Consider the following 10172-nt stretch of genomic DNA (forward strand, 5'->3'; position numbering starts at 1 on the left):
TTAACTTTTTGTTTTCTAATTGTCACCTTTGACTAATTAGCGCTTCATTTAATTGTTTGAATATTCTTGAACTAGTTCTTTTTTACTAATTTTTGTCAGGTTAGTTCACAATTTTATTAGTCTATCTTGTTTGGTTCTACTTGAATATGTTGGATGACACGTAACCGGTGGTCCTGTTTCATCTGCTAGGAAATGGATGTCATCTTTTGATTTGGTAAGTTTCATCTGTTATTTATCGATTTAGTTGCACCTATAATGTCTTAGTTGTTAAGTTGTTATAACAAAGAGCCGTGATGACCAGTTTTATCTTATCGTACGAGATCATAATATGATTCTTATGTTATATATAGAGTAACACTTCTGTGAGAACGTTCTTAAATTAAAATTTGGAAAGAATAATTATTTGACACAATATGCATCCGAATATCATATAATGGATTCAATATATGCATCCGAATTTCATATAATGGATGGGTTTGCATCTGAATATCAGAATATGGACGTGTTTTGCATCCGAATATTTGGTTGATATTTATTTTTACAAGATCTTAATTTAAGAATGTTCTTACATGATTAATTGATGGTAGAACTAAAGTATGATATGTTGGTCTTAAAGAATAATTCACGAAATATATACCACAATAATCAAAATGCGCGGCTTTTCTTACAAGGAGGCTCGTGTTCAATGATCTCAGATATCCGATCATTATTAGAGTGGGAGGAAACAACATCTTGTGTTCTGTTTTGGAGACATTGGACCATACTCAAACTGCTCCCTTGTATGTCCTCATCATAAAAAAGCCTTACACCGCATGCCTTCACTTCAACGTCCGTACTGGAAGTGAACGTAAACGTAATACAATTATATATATTTTCCCACTCTGTTGTTGTCTTTGAGTAATGAAACCATATCAGATCTGACCCATTAATCCTTATAGTGTCATCCGGAAATATGGTCCCCAAACTTACACCATCGCGATGGAAAACATTTCCATCAATGTTTCTCACTTTGCATGTTAAGTGGCTAAGTGGTCCATAGTGATGTTTTTTGGCCTTGAAAACAACACATGTTCCGTACCCCGTAAATTTATTGTACGCCCAACCAACAGGCAAGTCTACCTTTAAATAGTTACCTTTACCTTGAGTTGAAAACCATTGTGGAATTTTACTGCCTTGTAGAACTATATGTAACTTATTACATATGTAATCACTTCTCTGCACACAAAATACACAAAATTAAAAAATAAATAAATAAACTTTTTGTTGTGCAAGTTATGAGTAGACTAGTTACCTGAGGCAGCAACACAGAGACCATGCTTTCTATGGTATAATTGTCAACCAACTTTGGACAATTAGTAAAATCGTAGAATAAGTTATGGAAGTTATGGTTGTTGTTCAAGACTTGTTGCCTGTGCAGTTCTTTCAAAGATGTGCAATCAATTGCATCAAAATGGGTAATGTTTGGTGGAAGTTGAGTTAACACTTTAAGCTGTTTGCAACCAACAAGTCCAAGCATTTTAAGTTGAGAAAGTTGACTTAAACTTGCTGGTAAGTTAGTTATATTGTTGCCACTCAAGTTTAGATGTTGTAGACATAGTAAACCACCAATGCTGTCTAGGTTCAGTTCTGATATATTGCAATGGCTAACATTTAGATGCTTTAACATACGTAGACCTGATAATGACGGCAATACTAAACTTGAAGGATGTTGGGATTTTTTGAGTAATAATGAAGGCCAAAAGTTTGAAATCCGCCATCTTGAATGGGCCCCATTACTTTCTTTAGTTGAATGTGATTGAAAAGAAGCCGTCTTTTCCATTTTTAAGCAGCCGGATAAAATTAGAACTTCTAGAGAATATAATTCAGTTATGCACGGAAAACTTTTAAGACGTATGCAGTTCCTCATATTTAAGATAACAAGTCTCTTGAGAAATCTTATTGATGTGTGAACTTCAACCAGATTCACACAACCTTCGAAATTTAGCTCTTCGAGATTTATGATCTCTGTGAAGTCAGGGGTATTTGTAAGGTTACGACAATGCTTCAGCTTCATTACCTTCAACCTTTTGAAACACTGGCATAAACGAAAATGAAGGAAACTGATTAGATTATAAATGTTAACTAGGATTCTATGAGATATGTGTGAACGTTAGGGGCTTGTCATGCATAGATGATTTGCTCGGTTGATTATTTTGGGATTTTCTGTACTATAGCAACTGTTGTAAAAAACCCTGATTACTCCCGATTAATCCCCGACTACTCTTTTTTAAGAGCAGACCGATTTGATTTTTCAAAATCCGTTTAATTAATCGGTCAACGTTGTTTAATGGTTCAAAATCGGATTTGTTGGTCAAAGTCAAAATTGGTCAGCATTTTTAACATGAACTTTAACTAGAATTTTAGATTTTTTGACAAATGAGCAATTATGTTTATGTTTGTAGACAATTATGTTAAAGTTAAAGTATAAGTTTATGTTTATACTTCTCTGCTATATCTTTAAATGTTTAAAAAGTCCAATCCGATTAATCCCGGTTAATCCCCGAATTGCCGATTACTCCCACTAAAGTTCTGACCGAGTAGTCCCCGAGTAGCGAGTCTTGCAACCTTATTAATTATTACTCTATTGGAAATTTGAGAACCAATAGTTCTGACCACCTCCTACATGTCATTACATGAAAAAGAAGATAAATGTAGGAATAAGCAAATACCTTAGGTGTAGTCCAAAGACTTTTGATGTTGCTGTAAGACAAATCGACGGCAACAATGTTCTCTGGATAGAAATCAGATGGTAGCGACTTAAAAGGATATGTATGCCAAAAGAGCAACCTTAGTTCATTGGACAAAAATTCCAAACTTCCAAAATAGCTGATCTTAGAGTCATTCGCTACTTCACATTCAAATGTACCCTCAAAATTTTCCTTCTCTAAGTCACAAATTTTGAGGATCCGCAAATTGTTCATACGTGCAAAAGAATTGTAGTGTATGTGCACTTTCTGATTCGATTTCTGTAGCATAAGCTTGACTTACCTGCACATAAGCAATAACATCACTATATCATACAATAAGAACGTATGAAACTAAATAGCTTTTACTCATATTTCTGCACTTTATACCTCATCTTTACTCAATACATCATGCACCTCTGATGGAGTCCACAGTCTGCTTCGATCTCCTGGTCTATTAGATTCTTCACGTACAATTTCTCTTGCCATTGCTTGAATCAAGCCATGCATTTGAAGTGTCATAGTGCTAGAAATTGTGACTAATGATTTATCAACTAAAACTCTGATATTCGTATCAGCAAAAAGTTCACAGCTATCAAGTACACTTGCCGCTAAATCTCTGTTTTCCCCAATAAACGAACTTGAAATATCAAGAAAAATGTTTTTCTGATCAATGTCTAGCCCATTCAAACTTAACCGAAGCACTCGTTGTATCTCTGTATTAGGATACAACTGTAGCCTATCCAGTTCACTTTTCCACTCAAGTAACGTTTTATTATACAAAAAACGACCCAAAACTATAAGCCTTAACGGGTGGCCTTCCACATATCGCACCATCTGATCAACAAGTTCTTTAAAATCGCCAGGGACTTTTTACGAAACGCATGCATACTAAACAATTCACAAGCGTCATCATCATTTAAATATCCCATATTATAAATTTCATCAACTTTATAAGAACTAAGTAACTGTTTGTCTTTACACGTGATAATAATCAAACTACCTGGAAAGAACCAGTTACGTGAACCCACTAGTGCCTGTAACTGATCCAAATGATCGACGTCATCTACAACAAGCAAGATACGCTTAGATGACATCATCTGTTTCAGTAAGGTAATTCCTTGATTAAAATTTGATACCTTTACATCTTTTGTTTTCATAATGTCATCTATAAGCTGCTTTACAATTTGAGTTAGACCATGTTGTTTTGTGGCTCCTTGGACATCATCCAAAAATTTATATTCCTCAAAATGGAAATACATCAAGTTATATATAGCCTTTGCAAGGGTCGTCTTTCCTATACCACCAATACCGCATATACCAATCATATGAACTTTTTTCGACCCAACAAAGCGCGATAAATTTATTTTATGTACATGAGCATCTATCCCTACCAAGTTCCCCCCAATATCCATCGGTCCATTACATAATTTTTGAAGGATTTCTTTGGAGATGCCATCAATGAGCTTAGACTCATACCTGTCAAAAAAAAAAAAAAAAAAAAAAAAAAAAAAAAAAATTTGAGTTTTTATTGCCCATATAAAAAGTACTTCCTCCGTGTCATACTAATAGTCCTCACACTGTAATTTTTCTTTACTTTACAGTTTTACGACTTACATTTTACCAATCTTTTTGTCTTATGTTTTACGACTTACATTTTACCAATCTTTTTGTCTTATATTCAAAAGTTAAGGACATCAAAGAACTTTATCTTATTATTTTATCTATTTATGAAAGTGAATTATTAATTTGGGACAACCCAAAATGGTTTTGGAATAGTAGACTATCGATATGGGACCGGAGGAGGTAATTTTTTCATGAGGTTTTTTGGGTTACCCGGGAGGACGAGTGTTTTTAACTCTCATGTCTCTGACCGTTTCCCAAACTTTCCCTGACCAACCTAACATTTGAACATGTGACCACTCGCAAGGAGTTTAGGGCCCAAACCATTGGGTCATATATCTTGGGATGGTTAAAAATAAAAATAAAAAGTAAATAAAAGTAATAAAGTACCCGTTTGCCTCGCCCTGCAGGTCCCATCCAGAAATATTGGCTGCCAGAGATAAAGCTTCCTTCCACTTTGCAGCTTCTGTTCGATTTGAAATTTCATGTTTTTTGAACGCTTCTGCATAGCTCCCAGTTCGGTTTCTTACAACATCTGGTTTAACATCATAATAGATCACCTGAAGGTGATGTTTGCGATCACGCATTCGCTTGCACTCGAGGATTTTCACTAGTTCCCTCAAAGACCAAGAAGAAGACGCGTAATTTTTGGAGAAGATAACGATCAAGAACCTCGATTCTTCAATGGCTCTGTAGAGTTGGTGAGATATGACTTCTCCTCTAGGTAATTCAATGTCATCTCTAAAAGCATGAATTCCTTTTTGCTTAAAATCTTTGAACAAATTATCCATGAAGTTTTTACGGATATCTTCACCTCTAAAGATTACAAACACATCGTATGTCCATCGATGATGAACCGATGTCGTATCCATTATCAAATTTAAAAGCTGTGTTTACATGTAATAATTAGTGTAAAAATTATTGAAGAGACTTATAGACAAGACCAGGTTTATGCTAGTATAGCAATATGAAACATATGAAATAAATTAATATTCGGATAAACATAATAAAATGTTACAACTTGATAAGAATGATAAAAGTTAGATCGGGCTTGGCTGCTATCTTTTATAAGTGTATTTATATGTAAATACCCAACCAAAAAAAATAGCTACTATTGATGAATAGAATAGTGGAACAGCCAATTAGGTGGATACGATCACTATCATTCTTAGTATATAGAGGTAATAATAAATACAAGATGGGCCAGTGATTGGGCCAGGACTGCGTACATCGTAGTATAGAGTCGAATTACTCGCCCGGTAACTCGAATAGAAAAAACCTCCTACTAAATATCTTTTACCTTTTTACCTAACTTGATATGAAAATTTCATCTCAGTCAATTAAGATTCCTTTTATGTGTGTAGTCTATAGTCTATTATAATATTCATATAACAAGGATAGAATCATATCATCTTCAATCAATCTTTTAATTAATTGATTCGTATAGTAAGGACAGAATGATATCAGATCCAGATAAAAGTGTGACCCAAAAGCATTAGAAAATGGTAGAGATATGAGAAACAAGAAATGATGGCTTACAGATTTCTGATAGTGTTTGTGTGAAGGGGAGAGCTATTCAACAAATAATGGGAACTCAAGTTGCAGATAATGCAACGTTTAAGTCAACTTTATGTCACAAAATTTACATTTCTACTCCCCCAGTTTTAGATGATATGCAATTTTATCATTTAAGTGTGCACATATATACATTTTATTTCTTCAACCACTCTGGATTTCCCACCAATCACATTTGTAGGAGGGTAACTAGGTATAAGTTTAGGAAAATGGCACCAAAATGCATTGAACTTTCATCAAAATCTTATTGTATGCATTCAACTTTCAAAAAACCTATTTTATGCATTCAACTTTATATTTTCTCCTATTGTATGCATCCAACCAGTTATAACAGGTTACTTTCTAGGTCACCTTCTAAATATTTACATCTTTAGTCCCTCATATTTGTAAATTCTAATTTCATTAGTCCTTTTGTTAAACAAAATATTTATATCTTCATCTATTATTCATCATCTATTATTCATCATCTTCATCTTGTCTATAACCTTGAAAAAAAAACAGGAAACACAAAATACATATTGTTCATCATCATCATCAGCTTGTTTTCAGACTATCATTGTTGTGGAGGCTGTTAATTATTGTATGATTTACAAAAAAAAAAAAAAAAAAAAAAAAAAAAAAGAAAAAAAGCTATATGTATTTTTGAAAGATTAATACTCTCTACTCTGTTTAAGTAATGCTTTGATGTCACCTATAATGTGTTATGTTACTATCAGATACCTAATCTATATCTACGTGGTTTTTAATGTCTTGTAAAATTCATCAGTTTCATCGAATGTGTTAAACATCTTTTATTTTTTTTAATCTAAAAATAGGTCCATTCCTGGTTAGAACTGTGGTTTGTTTAAACTCAATCATCAAACACGTTAGATACCTATTAGGGCTTATTGTCTTAATGTATATAACAAGTACTGTATACAAAGAAGAGTGTTTGACAGTAAGTTCTTAAAATTACATTACTATCAGAACCTTTTGATATGTTAGTTAAAAGAATCCTACAACTTATAACTTACACATTTAAAAAATATGAATAATACTTAACGGTTGATAATTTGGGTGATCGTAAGTTAGACATATCAGTTTGATACATGACTATGTTGTAAACGTAAATATTCAGTAGGTGTACCTCAAAGATATTTACTAGTATATAGTTTGAATATAACTTATCTCTAATCACAGCTTCGTGTCTCGTACGGATTTATTTCAATCTGGAGAACAACGGTCCTGTTCAATGTTTATCGTGTCACCAAAATAGATAGAGCAAGACCAAAGTCACAAATACTTTGTTATGGAAGAATGGAAGTCTTGACAATAAGATTCTAAGATAAAAATGTGACCTTGAATAAAGTTTTTAGGCTTTATAATATATAACTGATATATAATTTGGTCAAGTTGATGCACTACAACAAAATGATCAATATTACACACTTATTTATGGATATATAATAATTAATATATAATTTAGACAAGATGAAGATGGTGAATGTGTGAAGATATAAATGTTTTGTTTAACAGAAGGACTAATGAAATTAGAATTTACAAATATGAGGGACTAAAGACGTAAATATTTAGAAGGTGACTGTGATGACCCGGAAATTTCTGACCAAATTTAAACTTAATCTTTGTATGATTAACATTTTCGACACAATAAGCAAAGTCTGTAAAACTGAATCTCAAAATTTTTGAACTATTCAAATACCTTTCGGTTGTTCTCGACGATTCGCGAACAATTATATGTATATAGATACATATATATATACTATAACTTGAAAACGTAATAATGTATTAATTGTTTAATACCGTACATTAAACTTATTGGTTTAAATATTTATTTGAATATATATGATAAGTTAGAATATTAATTGTATGAATAACTTGCGACGTATATTTAAAACGTGTTTATGAATGTTGAAAATATATATTAACTTGGTCATAAAACGATTTGTTATTATATATATATCAACAAATAGCGAGACAATGATTTATAGAAGTAAATGACCAAAACACTCGAAAGTTTAAGATACACTTTGAATGATATAGTTTATTGATAATTTAAGACTATATTTTGACAAATGTACGAGTCACAAAACGTAAATTGCGAGTTTTCTAAGCGTACGAAAATGCGTTCGAGAAACCGGAACCGGGACATAAGTCGAGTGACAACGTACGAGTCATCGGAACGAAAATTACAAGTCAACTATGCACATGAATTTAATATAATATATAATTAATTATTTAAATTATATATATTATATATATTATATTTAATTATGTCGACAAACAAGAAAACAAAAAATATATGAGCTGGATCTGACGGCCATGCGATCGCATGGGAAATAGGCATAAAACCCATGCGAGTGCATGAGCTCATGCAAGTGCATGAGATTTGCACTAAAATCCCATGCACTCGCATGGGCATCAGAATCAGGAATTATGCCTATAAATACCAGGTTTCTGCTCGAGTTTTTTTACACATATATTACTCCGTAAGTATTTATTTATTATAATTATTATTATTATTATTATAATTATTATTATTATATTATTATTATTAAGATTATTATTATTATTATTAATCTTAATATTTTTAGTAATATTATACATAAAATATTACGACGAGGTCATGAGCGTGTCACTTTCAAAACAAGCTTCAAACGGGATAGAACTAAGGAAATTATGGGTTATAGCTATGGAGGTTATGGGTAATGTTCATGGGTATTATTCGCAAGTCAAACCTAGTATTTATCATCTCTGTTGCGTCTACGTACTTTCCTGCAATATTGAATCTCAATATTGATACGTGAGCATTCATATCTTATCTTTTATATATTAATAGTGTATACATGTCTAGTGCTCGAGTATATATTTATACATGCTTGTATGCTAAATTTCGTCGTTAAACAGTTTATAATGAATCACTAATTAAATACATATATTACTGGTAAAAGGTATATGATATACATGTTTTCGGAAAGCTGGCGAAAAATCAATATCTTTTCATTTAGAAATCGCGTAATTTAGATGAACGAATCAAAAGATATGGTCAACTGAATTATAATTGACGTTAATTGGAATTGCTTTTGAATCTGCAATTAATATTTAAACAACCTGTTTATGAGATTGATAAAATACTACTAGCCAAGTAAATGAATCCTTATATAAGGCACGTCTCGTTTTGTTGAACAATTGTCAAAATTGACTTTTTGAAATGACTTTTGATAACTTTTGTATGTCGATCTCGAGCATTAGGATTGTGATACACTATAACCCAACCTAGTTTATTAGACATGTATTGACCAACATATGTTCTCTAGGTTGAGATCTACGGTTAATCTTGCATTCCGAGTTACGGTCACTTTTTGATGAATGACCTTATGTGCTGCTAAGGTGAGTTTCATTTGCTCCCTTTTTAATTGCTTTTGCAATATATATTTTTGGGCTGAGAATACATGCACTTTATTTTAAACGCAATGGATACAAGCACATACTAAATTCTACACTGAGTTTGAACCGAAAATCCCTTAGCTTTGGTAACTAGTAACTGCCAGTTATAAGAACTGGTGGGCGCGAGTAGTAGTATATGGATCCATAGGGTTTGATATCCCCGTCCGAGCTAGAGCGCTAGCCTTTTAACGGACGTATGCTATTTGAGAAGCGTACACGTTGGTTTGCGTGTATTATTAAGATGATTATACAAAGGGTATAAAATATATATACGTTAAGTTTAGTTACTAGGGTGCTCAATTTCGTAGAATATTTTGATAAACGTTTCTGGATGAAACAACTGAAAACTTGTGATTCACCTTTATATACAGATTATGCGCAACATTAAAACTATGAACTCACCAACCTTTGTGTTGACACTTTTAAGCATGTTTATTCTCAGGTTTCTAGAAGTCTTCCGCTGTTTGCTTATATGTGATACAAGCTATGTGCATGGAGTCATACATGCTTTATTCAAGAAAACTTTGCATTCACAAAATCATCACCGTGTATCTTATTTTGACTTCATTGTCAACGGATGTATTATGGTAAACTATTATTTATGGTGATTGTCTATATGTAGAAATTATCAAACGTTGAAAACCTTAGAAATTGATATTCATTTATTGTGTACCTTTTGAAAAGAATGCAATGTTTACAAAACGTATCATATAGAGGTCAAATACCTCGCAATGAAATCAATGAATGACGTGTTCGTCCAGATGAATTTGGACGGGTCGTCACAGTGACCTAGAAGGTAACCTGTTA

The 10172-nt window shown here is 32.6% G+C and overlaps 1 pseudogene; it reads right to left on the reverse strand.

Moving 5' to 3' along the window:
* Positions 1–459: 459 nt before the first annotated feature.
* On the reverse strand, positions 460–5341 carry LOC139855154 (disease resistance protein RPV1-like; annotated as a pseudogene).
* Positions 5342–10172: the final 4831 nt, after the last annotated feature.

Source organism: Rutidosis leptorrhynchoides, chromosome 6, assembly GCF_046630445.1.
Source record: "Rutidosis leptorrhynchoides isolate AG116_Rl617_1_P2 chromosome 6, CSIRO_AGI_Rlap_v1, whole genome shotgun sequence".
NCBI classification, from domain to species: Eukaryota; Viridiplantae; Streptophyta; class Magnoliopsida; order Asterales; family Asteraceae; genus Rutidosis; species Rutidosis leptorrhynchoides.